Genomic DNA, 14,667 nt, shown 5'->3' with positions numbered 1-14,667 from the left:
TGATTGACTATTGATTGAAGGAATTATTGAAATGGTATTGACCTACTTAATTACTAAACGATTGACTACTATGTTTACATGGTTTGATGACATCATTAAATTGATATTTAAATATATATGTAACTATTAAATGATTGGCTACTAATTGAGGGCATTATTGAAATGATATTGACCTACCTGTGGCCACTAAAAGATTTACTATTGTATAATTAACTTCAACACCCAATTGTCTGCTTGGAAATATAACACTGTGAAATGGTACATTGTCTTTAGCCATGAAATTGTATAATGTCACCTGTGAAGAAAATAAATATTACTAAATAATTTCAGAATAATTTCATTGAAAAGTCCTTTACTGTATTGTATGTATTGCCTTATAGTATCATTTTCTGGGGGGAATTTCAGTTCATTGCTGAGCAATTATTGGCCAAACTTAAAGTACATAGAAAATGTGACTGAAAAAAAAGATGTAGTGATTTGTTTTTTCTGATACAAAATTGTAGATGAAAGATCATATATAGAGGAATTGTAGGGAAAAGATTACTGGATATCATTCTAATCTACTTTTAAGAGAATCACCTGTTGTGGGTTCTTCCACCATTTCTCCCATTGGTCGGTATAAATTAGCGGTAATAGAGAGGTAACCAATAGGTGCGTCAAACCAAACGTAGAAAACCTTATCAGTGAATCCTTCTAGCGGTACAGGTGTGCCCCATTTCAAATCACAGGTAGTACACCATGGTTTGAGTCCATATTTTTAGCATTAAACATCCAATTAGAATCGCCAGTTGCACTCTTTGCCATGAACTGTTTTAGCGCTTGCTCCAACTGAAAGTTACAAATAATGAATTTAAAAACATAACCTAACTATTGAAACCATATCAAGATTAAATAAAAATTCAGGGTGAATACAAACTTGCCACCATGACTAGAATAAAATTACTAATTTAAATTTAAATGTAATAATATATTTATGCACTGAAAATACTGTTTAAACTTTAGGTGGGAAAATTCTTACTAAAAATGAACAAGAACAATTAAGTCAATGGACTAAAGCCAATAGCTACAGAAAGTGGAGTGTTTGGAAGGGACCCGGAATCTATGGTGGGTATGAACTAGGTGAATAGGCAGGTTGAAAACCCTCTGCCTAAATTTACTACGTTCAATTACCCATCATAGACTCCGGTCAGTCAAAATGATTTTTGAACTGTAGGCAGAGTAGCAAAACAGAAAATAAAAGAGTACTGGAAGTACTAAAATTACTTATGACTGCCATCTAGCTACATCCAGTTCAAATGGTGTCTTACCTTACCAGTGTCATCCCCGTACTGATGGGGCGACAGGGTTGGCATTGCTGGGGCTGCTAGACCTAAACCCAATTTCTAGGGTAATTAGTATTCCAAAAGAAGAGGCCAAAACAGTTCTGCATGAGGGCATAGGCCGAAAGCGAGACTTGGGATGTCCAAGGAGCACTGACAGGGAAAACTTCTAAGTCTAAATCTGTAGCTGAAACTGCTATATCCTCTATGCAAAGGGTTCCCTGTGGTCGTTCGAACTGGGTCAACAACCAAAATTTGACCCACAAAGACGGAACCCACCCAAAAAGACTTTCCTCAATGGATTGTGGGTCTCTTAGGTAAGAGCTGATAAGGTAAGCACCTGATGCACGAGCTAATGAGTTTGGGATCACATGAACCTCATGTGCTCATACTTGGTGTCTGTCGACTCTGCGCTGAAGATGTCAGTCATAAACCACAAACACTGTTGAGGTGATTCACCTAGAAATGGAAATCGGAAAGGCTGGTCTGTCCTGCTTACCCAGGCCATAGTACATAAACATGTGCTTGTTGCACAGCCTCAACTCTTTATTATGCCTCTCATAGCAATTTCGAGTATGTCTTTCATAGCAACTCAAAGCTCGAACCGGGCATAGAAGTTCCTCCTGATCCCCCGCTCATCAATATTGGTCAAACGGGGGATGACTATCGGCTGTGAATCGTGCCCTGGGATTTGGTTCTTGGCGAGAAACCTAATTCTCAGCTTTAGCACAGCTTGATTGTCCACCAAGAAGGCACACCGTCTGAAAGTGACAGGGTCCCCAAGTCAGAATGACACCTACCAGAGGTGAGAATTAGTAGGAAGACTGTTTTTCATTTCAAATATGATTCTAGTGGCACAAAAGGTGGTCAGCTTAGAGCTGACAACATAACTGACAAGTCACAATTGGGAGGTTTCCTAGATTTGGATCTAGTCCTTTGACTATGAAAAGCAGTGAACAGTCTCCTAATAACAGGACAACCGGCTATTCTTGTCCCTAAAGTGTTCTCAATGGTGGGTGACAAGGCTGATTTATAACCAACTTATTGCTGCATAAGATAAATCTAACCTGTCAAATAAATGGATGAAAAAATCAGCTACTTGGCCAACAGTGGGGTGGCATGAATCAATCTCCCTTCCACTACATCAATCAATGTATGCCTACCCTATTCGCCTTGGCCAAGACGTTCGCAGTCCACTCAGATAAACCTTTCGGCTGCATGAGTCATGCTTGTAAGTGGTACACTGCTGGGCTCAATGGTAGTGTGCCATCTCGCTGGGACAGCAGATCTGAGATGTCCGGAAGCACTATCGATGTCTCAACTAACATTTCCAACAGTAGTGGAAACCGGGTGCCATCAGAATCAAATGTCAGAAGTGTCATGTACGCCGCAAGCTTTGCATTCCAGTGTGTAATGAATAGGTCTATCTTGAAACAGTCCCACAGACAAAACAGTCTGGAGGCTACCTGCCACTCCATGTTTTGGAGTCACCACTAGGGGGCGTCTGCCTGACTGTTCCACACCTCTGGAAGGTGGTGTGCAGTTAGCTCCACATTGGAGCACCAATGTAGAATTTTGCTCCCCCAGAGTTGACAGCAATAGGGATCTGGTCCCCCCTCCTTGATGAAGGAGACCACTGCTGTGTTGTCTGTCTGGAGCAAGACTCTATGGGTCGAACTATGGGTCGAAAGTGTATCAGTGCTAAGTGTGCTGCTTTCAGTTTAAGCCAATTGATATAGCGGGCTGAATCCAATGCAGGGACCATATTCCTTGAACTTGTTCATCCATTAAGTGTGCTCCTCAACTTGTGAGAGAGGCATCCAATATCAGAGTCACATCCACGGCAAGTGGCAGTGTTCTCTGATAGTGTTCTTTTTTATTCCTCGATACTATTTCCCTCAAGCTGTGTAGTTTGCAATTTATTTCAATGAACTCTTTCTCGTATGTGGGCCATTGTTTTGCAAGGATGAATAAGTAATTAGCGTCAGACATAGCCTGTTTTAGCGGTACTGATGACTTGTTGGCGCGGCTGTGGCTGAATAAAACAATACGTGTGAAATGATTGATCCTTAACAATTATCTGCGGATCTTTCGGCCTACTTTCAAGCATGAATATACCGTACTCGACCGCGTTAGCGCCCATGCCCGGGCAAGCGCCCACCCCCCAGTTTTGCGCAATTTTTATATTTGGGGTCACATTCGGCAAAGCGCCCACCCATTCAAAATGCAACTAATTTAAAACTTGGTCTTGCGTAACGAATCTTAGTAATCATTTTTATTTGATACAGCGTGGATATCAAACGCTGTGAACATGTTGTGAATGCGTAGAACACGGTAACCGTGCGTAAACTACGCTTCGACAATGACCTGTTAATACAAGTAAAATACGATAAATATTTCATACCATATTCAGTTTACCTCTCAAAAATGGCTAGTTACTAGTTTTTTGGAAAAACCATGTCATTTATTCGCTGAAATCAATTCCAACAGATCGTACTTCGACATCGATTATTCACTTCCGCATTGCGTTACCGGAAAGTCTTCGGGAATTTCTGAAGAATTGCGTCAGTACAAGACAGCCCATTTTTCAGTAGCATTCCAGACATTGCCAGAGATATTTAATAATCACAGTGATCACTACTTTTTGGTTCAAAAATTATTCACGATCATTCAAAATATAGTGGTCATGGCTATCCGTTCAACCTAGTATTGACCTTCACCGCTATTGCAATGCCACAAGCACAGAAACGAAAGGGTGAATCCTCCGCGTCTAGTGGTTTTGATTCAAAGTCACTGAGTCTGTATTAAAACACCTGAAAGCAACGGCAAGGATGATTGTCAGTTTTATTCAAGATATAAATTTTCTCTTTCATGCATTAGAGCTACACACTGTGACAGAAAACCGTACCGATGTGATCTAATTTGTAAACAATCTATTTGACACGACTCCCAGTGTCTTCTCCTCGAGCAGGCAGTAATTTCACATTCGTTTTTGCATGGTTTCCATCTTTCTCAAATAAAATGAAGCATTTGATTTCTATTGTATTAAATGTTTATTCTCGTTTGATATTTAAAAAAAAATATGCACTCATTAAATAATTAGTAAATATGTGAGTGTTTTGTTTTTACCGAATGAGGACAAGGAAGACAAAATGTGGATTTCTTGTCGGTTCATGATCTTGTATCAAAAGCATGTCTCACAAATGTGATATTTTCTTTCAAATAATAATTTGATAGCAACTAAATAAATTTAAATTTGTAAGGGCTTGGCCACTTACTATCAAGGGCTCAAAGTCCGAACAAACATTAATTATTAAACACACAGGGAGCCCAGGAACTATGATCAACTGTATGAGGGGAGGGGCGTTTCGGCTGGTATCTAGTGTAAGAAATAGACAAGAGATGAAAGCTCCAGTGTGCCCATATATCAAACAAATCACAAGACTGGTTACTAACCACACTTTTACGACTTGGTTAGCCTCACTCAACTGGTTTGTAACCAGTCTTGTGATTGGTTCTTGACAAATTCTGAACAGGCCGTGCCGTGTCCTGTGCTTTCTGTGTAACCGGTAATTGTTCGTTAATGTAGTTTTCTCTATTTATTCTGCAGATATCGGTAAAATATAGGTATGGCTCTGGCAAAATTGGAAAGAGCGACCAATATTCCTCAAGTTGATATTTTTTTATAAATTTTATTTACCATTTTTTTGTCTGTTTTTTTCATTTAAAAAAATATTATCTGATTATTGTTCCTGGGCTCCCTGTGGTACAAATATATTGTGCTGACTTTGTAATTGTATGAAATTTAATTAATTTCACTATTTTAATGATTTTAGCATATTCACTGTGTATTCATTTCACAAATTTGTCAAGGAAATAATCTGTTGTATTGTTACTTTACATGTTCACGTAGGTTTAATTTAGCAAATTTTACTTTAATTTAGCGAAATAAAATCACAATGAATAATTGAAGCATTAACAGTATTCAAGCATGCAATAATTTGAACTTATGGACACATAATGTCATCGATTAAATAAACAGACTATCGATTATGATTATGCTAATCATGATTTGATTTAATAATAAAAATTAACCTGAAACTTCATTACAGTTGTTTTTATTACACAAATGTGATGTATATGTGAATTCATACCCTAGTTCCTGGTTAGCTATAGCTGGTTAGTTATCAATAGATATGATAATTAAAACTTAAATTTACATACTCTTTAATATGATAATTCTATTGTTATGTAAATTAATTGAACTGTTAAAAATAATCCTGGGGAGAACACTGAGTGGGTCTAAGGGGACCCCTACCTGAGGTTGGCAATTGCCACCCACCAGGGCAAGGCATCTCTTGCTTGGTCCAAGAGAGTAACTCGCCTCTACAGTTTCCATAGGTGAGACCAGTGCTGCAACAAAGAGTATTGCATAGGGTGTACAGTGCAGCTAGGGTAACAACCCTGCAAACTGACGTCATCTGGATGATCCACGTCAGTTCTCAGAGAGACAACGAGGGGAACGCTGACTAGACATTCAGCTAGACTGCTTATTGCTAGGCAACAAGCCTACAATGGATGCACAAAGCCTGCCTCTGCCGGGCCCCCTCTTGTCGCTGCAGCACCGGAGGTGCCGGTAGTCGAACGAGAGGACTTCCGACTCATACCAACACTCCTCTCACTCATGCCCATAGGGCCGCCCAAACTGACGACCCAACAAGCCAGAGCCAACGCGATCAGTCTCTGTAACATGAACACAGTTTTGAAACTACCCCAGAGTTTTGAGTCCCAATTAGCGTACAGATGCACTCGTGGCAAAAACCCCAAACTGGGGGCATTCTAAACAAGAGACATTTGCTATGTGGCAATTCCCGCCAGACCGAGTCGATTTTTTTTGGGTGACAACATGGGAGTGCTTTCCTTCCTTCTAGTCCATTTTACCTACGCTAAGAAATGAACAAGGCACGCATGCAATTACAGTTGAAATGAAGCCCTACAAAAAGTGGTCAAATGTGTCATCCGAGTTTTTTTTGTATGTGGTACAAAAAGAACACAGGGTTCCTAATAAGAAAAATGTTATCCTACCAGACACCACATCTTACTGTTACAGAACAAGTACCTCAGTAAACTCAGTCCAAAACCTGCTGACTGAGCCGCACTGTTTTGAACTAAGACATGATGGAGCCTGATCTTTGACAACCTGATCTTTAACAAGATGGATTCTGAACTACAACATGCTAGAGTCTGTGAACTTTGACATGCTGGAGTCTGAACTATGACATGATGGAGCCTGAACTATGACATGATGGAGTCTGAACTATGACATGATGGAGTCTGAACTATGACATGATGGAGCCTGAACTATGACATGATGGAGCCTGAACTATGACATGATGGAGTCTGAACTATGACATGATGGAGCCTGAACTATGACATGATGGAGTCTGAACTGTGACATGATGGAGCCTGAACTATGACATGATGGAGCCTGAACTATGACATGATGGAGCCTGAACTTTGACATACCTTTGGTAGATCTATAAATAGATGCTCTGATGACTTGACAACTGGTGAATCACCACACACCTTACATCTAGGAGACTTAAGGAAGATAAAATATGGAAAGTTAGAATATATATTCCTCTAAAGTTGCATCTATTAGTGAATGAAATAAACTCTGGTTTGACTGAAGTGAAACTTACAAGACTATTTCAAATAATATATTCACCTTTAGTTCTACTGCATTAATTAATTTCCCACACTTATCACATTGATTACCCCGAGCATCGGGATAGTTACAAAGAGGACAGATTCCTTCAACAAATCTATCCGCAAGATACCGACTACAGTTCACACAGAGTAACTGCTCTACAGTGTCTTTCAATGTATAACCACGATCATAAAGTAAATTCTGTAAAATAGTAAACAATTGAAACAATAAACAACACTGCCATTAAAATGCAACCAGCAATTTAAAGAGCAGTAATCATCATGATGCATTGTGTTTAATATTGGTTTCATAAAACAAATAAAACACATGTTAAATACTGCTTGATTGAAGTAGTTTTTATCAGGAATTCAAAATTAGGAAAGAGTCTATAAGAAATTGGGAAGTAAATTTTATTATGAATTCAGATTTGGAAGGTTGTATTTAATAGAAATTCATATTAATTAGTAATTTTCTTAAAAATTAAAAACTGATTTTTTTCATCAGGAATTGGGAACCTACCAGTTGTGTTGTGATACTTATGTTGTTTGTTGGTGGGTTGTGATACTTACGTTGTTTGTTGTTGTGTTGTAGTACGTCCACAATAATCAAAACTAATGTTGAACCATTTGTAAATCTCATCATGCAGTTTGAAATATTTATCACAGATTTGTTGGGGTGTTAATCCTTCCTCCAGTGCCTTGGTTTCCGTTGCAGTTCCATACTCATCAGTCCCACATATATAGAGTGTATTGCGATTTCGTAATCGACAATACCTGGAAAGAAAATATGTTAAATTTTAGGTCTGTTTTGTGTCTTCTGCATCGTACTACCGGTACACCATTACAAATGACAAAGTACAAGTTATTTTTTGTCAAAATCATGCATGCAGTTAATCTAAGGTCAGAGGTCATTTCCCAGAAAGCTTGTAAGAAACCATAACTATTGACAATGTAAATACAAATGTTATTTCTTTTTAAAACATACATGCAACCAATCATGACTGAGGTTAGAGGTCATCAAGATAAGATTATGTATCCAGACACTCACCTTGCAAATGCATAAGCACTGAGGACACATCCTATAATATTACCAAGATGTGGTACATTATTAACATAAGGCAATGCACTTGTAATAAGAATATTTTCTTGATTTTCAACTGGATAGCTAATGTCAACAAAAAGAAACAAAATTAACAACCAAAATACAAATAAGTCAAGATAATGTAATACACTCACAGGAATCAATATTAGTGATCAGAATGTCCTAAACAATCACTAAATATCAAAAGTAGTTGAGTTGAACAAAAATTTTTGCTGAAACAATTTATATTTTTAACATTTCTTTTGTGGAATTGAATTCTTGCCATGAACAAAAATGATGTTGTAGATGTCAAAACATCTTCAGATTTATTTTGTAAAAACTGACAAAAGTAAACTTTAGCATTCAAATGATTACATATAAAAATACTTTATTAGACAACTATATCTTTACGTTTACAACTAGTTTTCAGAATAGTTGTCCCATTTTTGTCTTAATTTTGATCTTGGCAGTCATGTGACCTAAACCAAAGGCTAAAGGATTGTTAAAACTCACATTGGATGGTTGGGTCTATACGGCAATGGAACTGACTTGCAACCATTATACTATGCATCTGTTGCCATAGCAACCTCTGATGGACTAGCCGCAGTACACTTCTCGTTTGATTGAACCTACAAACAAGTCATTGTCAATGACACGTCCCCGTTCCGTTATTTGAGTGACATATACATTCAAAGCAGATCATGACCGAAATGCACCTGCATATGTACAACACATTGTGCTAAATCTGAACAAAATCCATCCATGCATGACTGAGATCCGGTTCTGGAATTGTGAAAATACGTGATTTTGATGCATTTTCGGCCTTAAAATGGCCATCATTCCGCTATTGTTAAGCAGATCATGAAACAAATGCACATATCTATTTGTGACATGATGTACCATGTGTGTGTGAAGTTTGAACTTGATCAATCCAGACATGTCTTGGATACGGATCCAGAACTGAATTCTTTAACAAAATGGCCGCCAGTCAGCCATTTCGAACTTGATCCGAAAAAAAAAGACGTGCATCAAGGTCCTATTATGTTTAATGTATGTACCAAATTTGAACAAAATCCATCCATGCATAACTGAGATACGGGTCCGGAATGGTGAAAATGTGCGATTTCAATGCATTTTCGGCCTTAAAGCGGCCCCCATTTGGCTATCGTTAATGAGATCATGAAACAAATGCACATACATATTTGTGACATGATGTACCTTGTGTGTGTGAAGTTTGAACTTGATCAATCCAGACATGTCTCGGATACGGATCCAGAACTGAATTCTTTAAAACAAAATGGCCGCCAGTCGGCTATTTCGAACTTGATCCGAAAAAAAAAAGACGTGCATCAAGGTCCTATTATGTTTAATGTATGTACCAAATTTGAATGAAATCCGTCCATGCATAACTGAGATCTGGGTTCGGAATGGTGAAAATGTGCGATTTCAATGCATTTTCGGCCTTAAAGCGGCCCCCATTTGGCTATCGTTAATGAGATCATGAAACAAATGCACATACATATTTGTGACATGATGTACCTTGTGTGTGTGAAGTTTGAACTTGATCAATCCAGACATGTCTCAGATACGGATCCAGAACTGAATTCTTTAAAACAAAATGGCCGCCAGTCGGCTATTTCGAACTTGATCCGAAAAAAAAAATGACGTGCATCAAGGTCCTATTATGTTTAATGTATGTACCAAATTTGAATGAAATCCGTCCATGCATAACTGAGATCCGGGTTCGGAATGGTGAAAATGTGCGATTTCAATGCATTTTCGGCCTTAAAGTGGCCGCCATTTGGCTATCGTTAATGAGATCATGAAACAAATGCACATACATATTTGTGACATGATGTACCTTGTGTGTGTGAAGTTTGAACTCGATCAATCCAAGCATGTCTCAGATACGGATCCAGAACTGAATTCTTTAAAACAAAATGGCCACCAGTCGGCCATTTCTAACCCGATCCAAAAAAAAAATGACGTGCATCAAGGTCCTATTACGTTTAATGTATGTACCAAATTTGAACAAAATCCGTCCATGCATAACTGAGATCCGGGTCCGGAATGGTGAAAATGTGCGATTTTGATGCATTTTCGGCCTTAAAATGGCCGCTATTCGGCTATCGTTAATCGGATCATGAAAAAAATGCATGTGCATATGTCCCATATAATGTGTGATGTATGAGTGAAGTTTGAACTTAATCGGTCCATGCATGTTCGAGATACAGGTGATCACGGACGCACGGACGCACGGACGCACGGACACAGGGCAAAACATAAGTCCCCGTTTTCGGACTGCGTCCGAACGGGGACTAATAACAATGTGAAAAATTGTTAACTTACATGTACGTAATATTTCATTGACTCATTTTTATTTGGTATTCTGTAAGAGATTGGTTAAGATAGGTCATGTGACAAGATTACAGCATGTCATGTGACTGGAATACATATAACACTACATTGTTTAATTTATTCATATTTACCTCTGTGTCTTCACTGACTATTCCTTTGATTGTAGTTTAGTATGATGAACCACTGATGGACTTGTTACAGGTTGCATTGCTATGGAGTCATAAAACATCTTGACACCTTTTTCCTGGGTTACCATAGTAACAGCTGATTGAAACATTTGCAGTTTAAGTAATTTTTGGAACCACTTATTGACTGATGCATGCTGGGATTGAAGTGGTGTATTTTCAGCCAATAGGGGATAGAGTGATGACCAGACAATGATGTCAGCAGCAGACAGTATATCCTAGCAACAGAAATGATGAAGAATTCAATACAAAAAGAAATCATGGATAGTTAGTTTAAAGACAAATAGTTCCCATTATTGTCAAATGTTGTCGCTTAAACGTTTCCAACAAATTTACAAAAAGCCACAATAAAAGAAAGCTTAGAAAGAACTCCCATGTGCTGGGACTATTGGAGACACATTAAATATAATTTGAAATTACTTAGCTGAAAACTAATTATGCAAATCAGAAAATTAGCATGAACAGATTTGATTGTAAAACTAATGAGGTCTGCGTAATGTAACAAAAACTCCATGTACCAAGTTTAATTGAAATGTGATTAGAACCAAAAAATTATGAATTATTATGCTAATTTGGGAAATAATATGAACAGAGTTTTACCCCAAACTAATTAGGTTTGTACATTGTCCTAGAGCATCTTTGTACTAAGTTTCATTAAAATGGAAATTAGTACTTTAGATATCAGTAGAAAAGCTGAAAAATAATTATGCAAATTAGGTAATTAATATGCACAATTATTTACCCTGAAACTCATCAGGTCTCTGCATAGTCCTAAAGGATCTATGTACCAAGTTTCATTGAAATGCGATGATTAGTACTTGAGATACCCGTGGAAAAGCTGAAAATTAACTAATTATGCAAATTAGGTAATTAATATGCACAATTATTTACCCTGAAACTCATCAGGTCTCTGCATAGTCCTAAAGGATCTATGTACCAAGTTTCATTGAAATGCGATGATTAGTACTTAAGATACCCGTGGAAAAGCTGAAAATTAACTAATTATGCAAATTAGGTGATTAATATGCACAAATATTTATCCGAAACAATCTCTGCATAGTCCTCGAGTATGCAAGTACCAAGTTTCATTGAAATGTAATGCTCACTACTTATATCAAAAGCTAAAAATTAATTAATTATGCAAATTAGGTAATTATATGTACTGATATTACCATAAAAACTATCAGGTCTGTGCAGTGTCATATGACATCTATGTACCAAGTTTCATTGCAATGTGATGATTAGTACTTGAGATATCAGTGGAAAAACCGAAAATTGACTAATAATTATGCAAATTAGGTAATTAGTATCCACGGATTATTACCAAAAACTAATCAAAACCTAGCATTAGTTCAGAGCATCTATGTACCAAGTTTCATCAAAATCCAATGAGTGGTTGTTTAGATATCAGTGGAACAGTCATGGAACCACTAAAAAATAGCAAATTATCATGCAAATTAGGTAATTAATATGCACGGATTTTTACCAAAAATTAATCAAATCTGCGCATATGTTCAGAGCATCTATGTACCAAGTTTCATCAAAATCCAATGAGTGGTTGTTTAGATATCAGTGGAACAGTCATGGAACCACTAAAAAATAGCTAATTATCATGCAAATTAGGTAATTAATATGCACGGATTTTTAACAAAACCTAATCAAATCTGCGCATTGGCCCAGAGCATCTATGCACCAAGTTTCATCAAAAACCGATGTATGGTTCTTGAGATAGCAGTGGAACAGTCGGACACACATACACACACACACACACTATCTGTATACACTAACTGCAAAGACTCCCATTTTGTGCTTCGCACATGGGAGTCAAAAAATGTGTGTGGTTTGACTACTGGGTTATAAAAAAAAGGTTGGGTCAACAAAAAGATCATATACCCTGGTATTTTGTTGTGATGTAACCTGGAACTCAAATCATCTTATTTGGCCTCTTGTGTTGTCTGAAGGGCGCCCTCATTCAGATCAATTTGACTAATCTTCTATAATTAAAAAAGGCTCAGGTGCAAAAAACTAGGGGGGAGGGGGTTGTGTTATTGGTACATATTTTTCTTTGCCTGATCTACAATGTCAACAGCTGAGTTTAAGTGAGAATGACTTCTAACTCTTTAAGACAAAAGACTGTAACTAAAAAAAACTTTATGGTAATGTACACAAAAACCACAAAAGTAGAAACAAATAACCGTAAATATTCATGTGTGTTTAAATAAACTTTGTCTGAGGTGTGCCGCGTACACGTCTTGATCGACAACTTAGGTATTTATGCTTTCTGGGTAATGTTTGCAATAACAACAGCGGTAGAAACAAATAGCCAAAATAATTTATGTGTGTTCAAACTTTGTCTGATGTGTACCGCGTACATGTCTTGATTGTCAACTTTATGGTTTCAGATAATGCCACTTAAAAACACAGTGACAGAAACACAGCCTGTGTAATTTATCTAATCATAAAATCACATAAAACTGAGTGACTGAATTTAGACAACAAAAGGAACACTGTAGCTGAAATATAAGTATTGATTTTTGTGATCGACAACTTAGGTATTTGTGCTTTCTGGGGAATGTTTGCAATAACAACAGTGGTAGAAACAAATAACCAAAATAATTTATGTGTGTTTAAACTTTGTCTGATGTGTACCGCGTACATGTCTTGATTGTCAACTTTATGGTTTCAGATAATGCCACTTAAAAACACAGTGACAGAAACACAGCCTGTGTAATTTATCTAGTCATAAAATCACATAAAACTGAGTGACTGAATTTAGACAACAAAAGGAACACTGTAGCTGAAATATAAGTATTGATTTTTGTGATACAATGATATATCTAGATATTTTTAATAACACGACAATATTGATATGAATACAAGGTATACTGCAATATGTTGGCTAATGCAAATCTCATACTAATTATATCATAACAAGCAGCCTCTCGGCTGAGATAGCTCCGCTGTTAGCACTGCGCATTTCAATTTGTAAAAACACTACAACACACCAGATTAAAAGTAAGACAATTTATTAAAACTAGTCAGCTATAAAGAAATAAAATACATGCGTTAACATAACTACTAATGGAAAGATTACACAATAAAAATACACACTAAAAATTGGGCAAGGGGTCACCCTTCAAAACTGAAGGGGTGAAAAATGACCAAAATTAGAGAATTAAAGATATCATTACAAAATGAACAAATCTGAGAGCGGTCCACATGTAGTACCTATATATGTAATATCAAAGCAATCGGACTTGCGGTTTTCAACAAGAAGTCGAAAATATCACTTTTTACCAAAAATGACAAAAATGTTCACCAAAATTAGAGAATTGAAGATATGATCATGAAATGAACAAATCTGAGAGAGGTCTACCCAAGGTACATATACATGAAGTATCAAAGCATTCAGGCTTGTAGTTTTCAAGAAGAAGTCGAAAAAGTAAAACATTGACACAGACGACAGACGACGACTACGGACAATCACTCATATGATAAGCTCCGCTCGACAAAGTCGACAGCGGAGCTAAAAATTAATCTGTCTAAATTTAGAACAAGCTACCATAATTCAGCAATTGAGAAAGGAAGGCATATTCGGCCAAAGACACACTTAACAATAGAATTCATGAACAATGCTTGCTGAATAAATTAAATATAAATCACCGATTTTACTACTTTGTGTTAAATATTTAGACCGTCAAAAAATCTTGACAGAAATTAAATTCTCAGCTAAAATTACCAATCCATACCCTGTTGTACAGGAGAAGTTGCATTGAAACACAGCATTAGAAATATGTAATCTACATTAATCATTTTCTGGTGACATTGAAAATTGAAACTCAAAAAATTAAATTGGGGAATTTGACCCCCCCCCCCAAAAAAAATGTTCAAACACCATCACAAAATGAACAAATTAGATTCACCCAAAGAACCGACATAAATAACATTGAAACAATCAGGCTAGCTCCTTTCAAGGAGTAAAACACCTAAGTTATTTTGTGATAGCTGTCTTGAA

The 14,667-nt window shown here is 37.0% G+C and overlaps 2 long non-coding RNA genes across 2 annotated transcripts in view; both read right to left on the bottom strand.

The window, feature by feature from the left end:
* The window catches only part of LOC102809999 (uncharacterized), a 160,817-nt gene that overhangs the window by 141,606 nt on the left and 4,544 nt on the right, over positions 1-14,667 (bottom strand). Inside the window, exon 2 of the long non-coding RNA XR_014927937.1 lies at positions 10,599-10,870. This is a non-coding gene — a long non-coding RNA (uncharacterized LOC102809999). The remainder of the gene's footprint in view (positions 1-10,598; positions 10,871-14,667) is intronic.
* Positions 4,091-7,213, bottom strand: LOC146730142 (uncharacterized). Its single transcript, XR_014927936.1, has 3 exons — positions 7,048-7,213; positions 6,846-6,920; positions 4,091-4,132 (listed from the first exon to the last, which is right to left on the bottom strand). It is a non-coding gene; the product is annotated as an uncharacterized LOC146730142 (long non-coding RNA).

Source organism: Saccoglossus kowalevskii, chromosome 20 (genome assembly GCF_978046115.1).
Source record: "Saccoglossus kowalevskii chromosome 20, keSacKowa6.1, whole genome shotgun sequence".
In the NCBI taxonomy this organism is placed as follows: Eukaryota; Metazoa; Hemichordata; class Enteropneusta; family Harrimaniidae; genus Saccoglossus; species Saccoglossus kowalevskii.
This window is presented reverse-complemented; position numbering and strand designations above follow the sequence as displayed.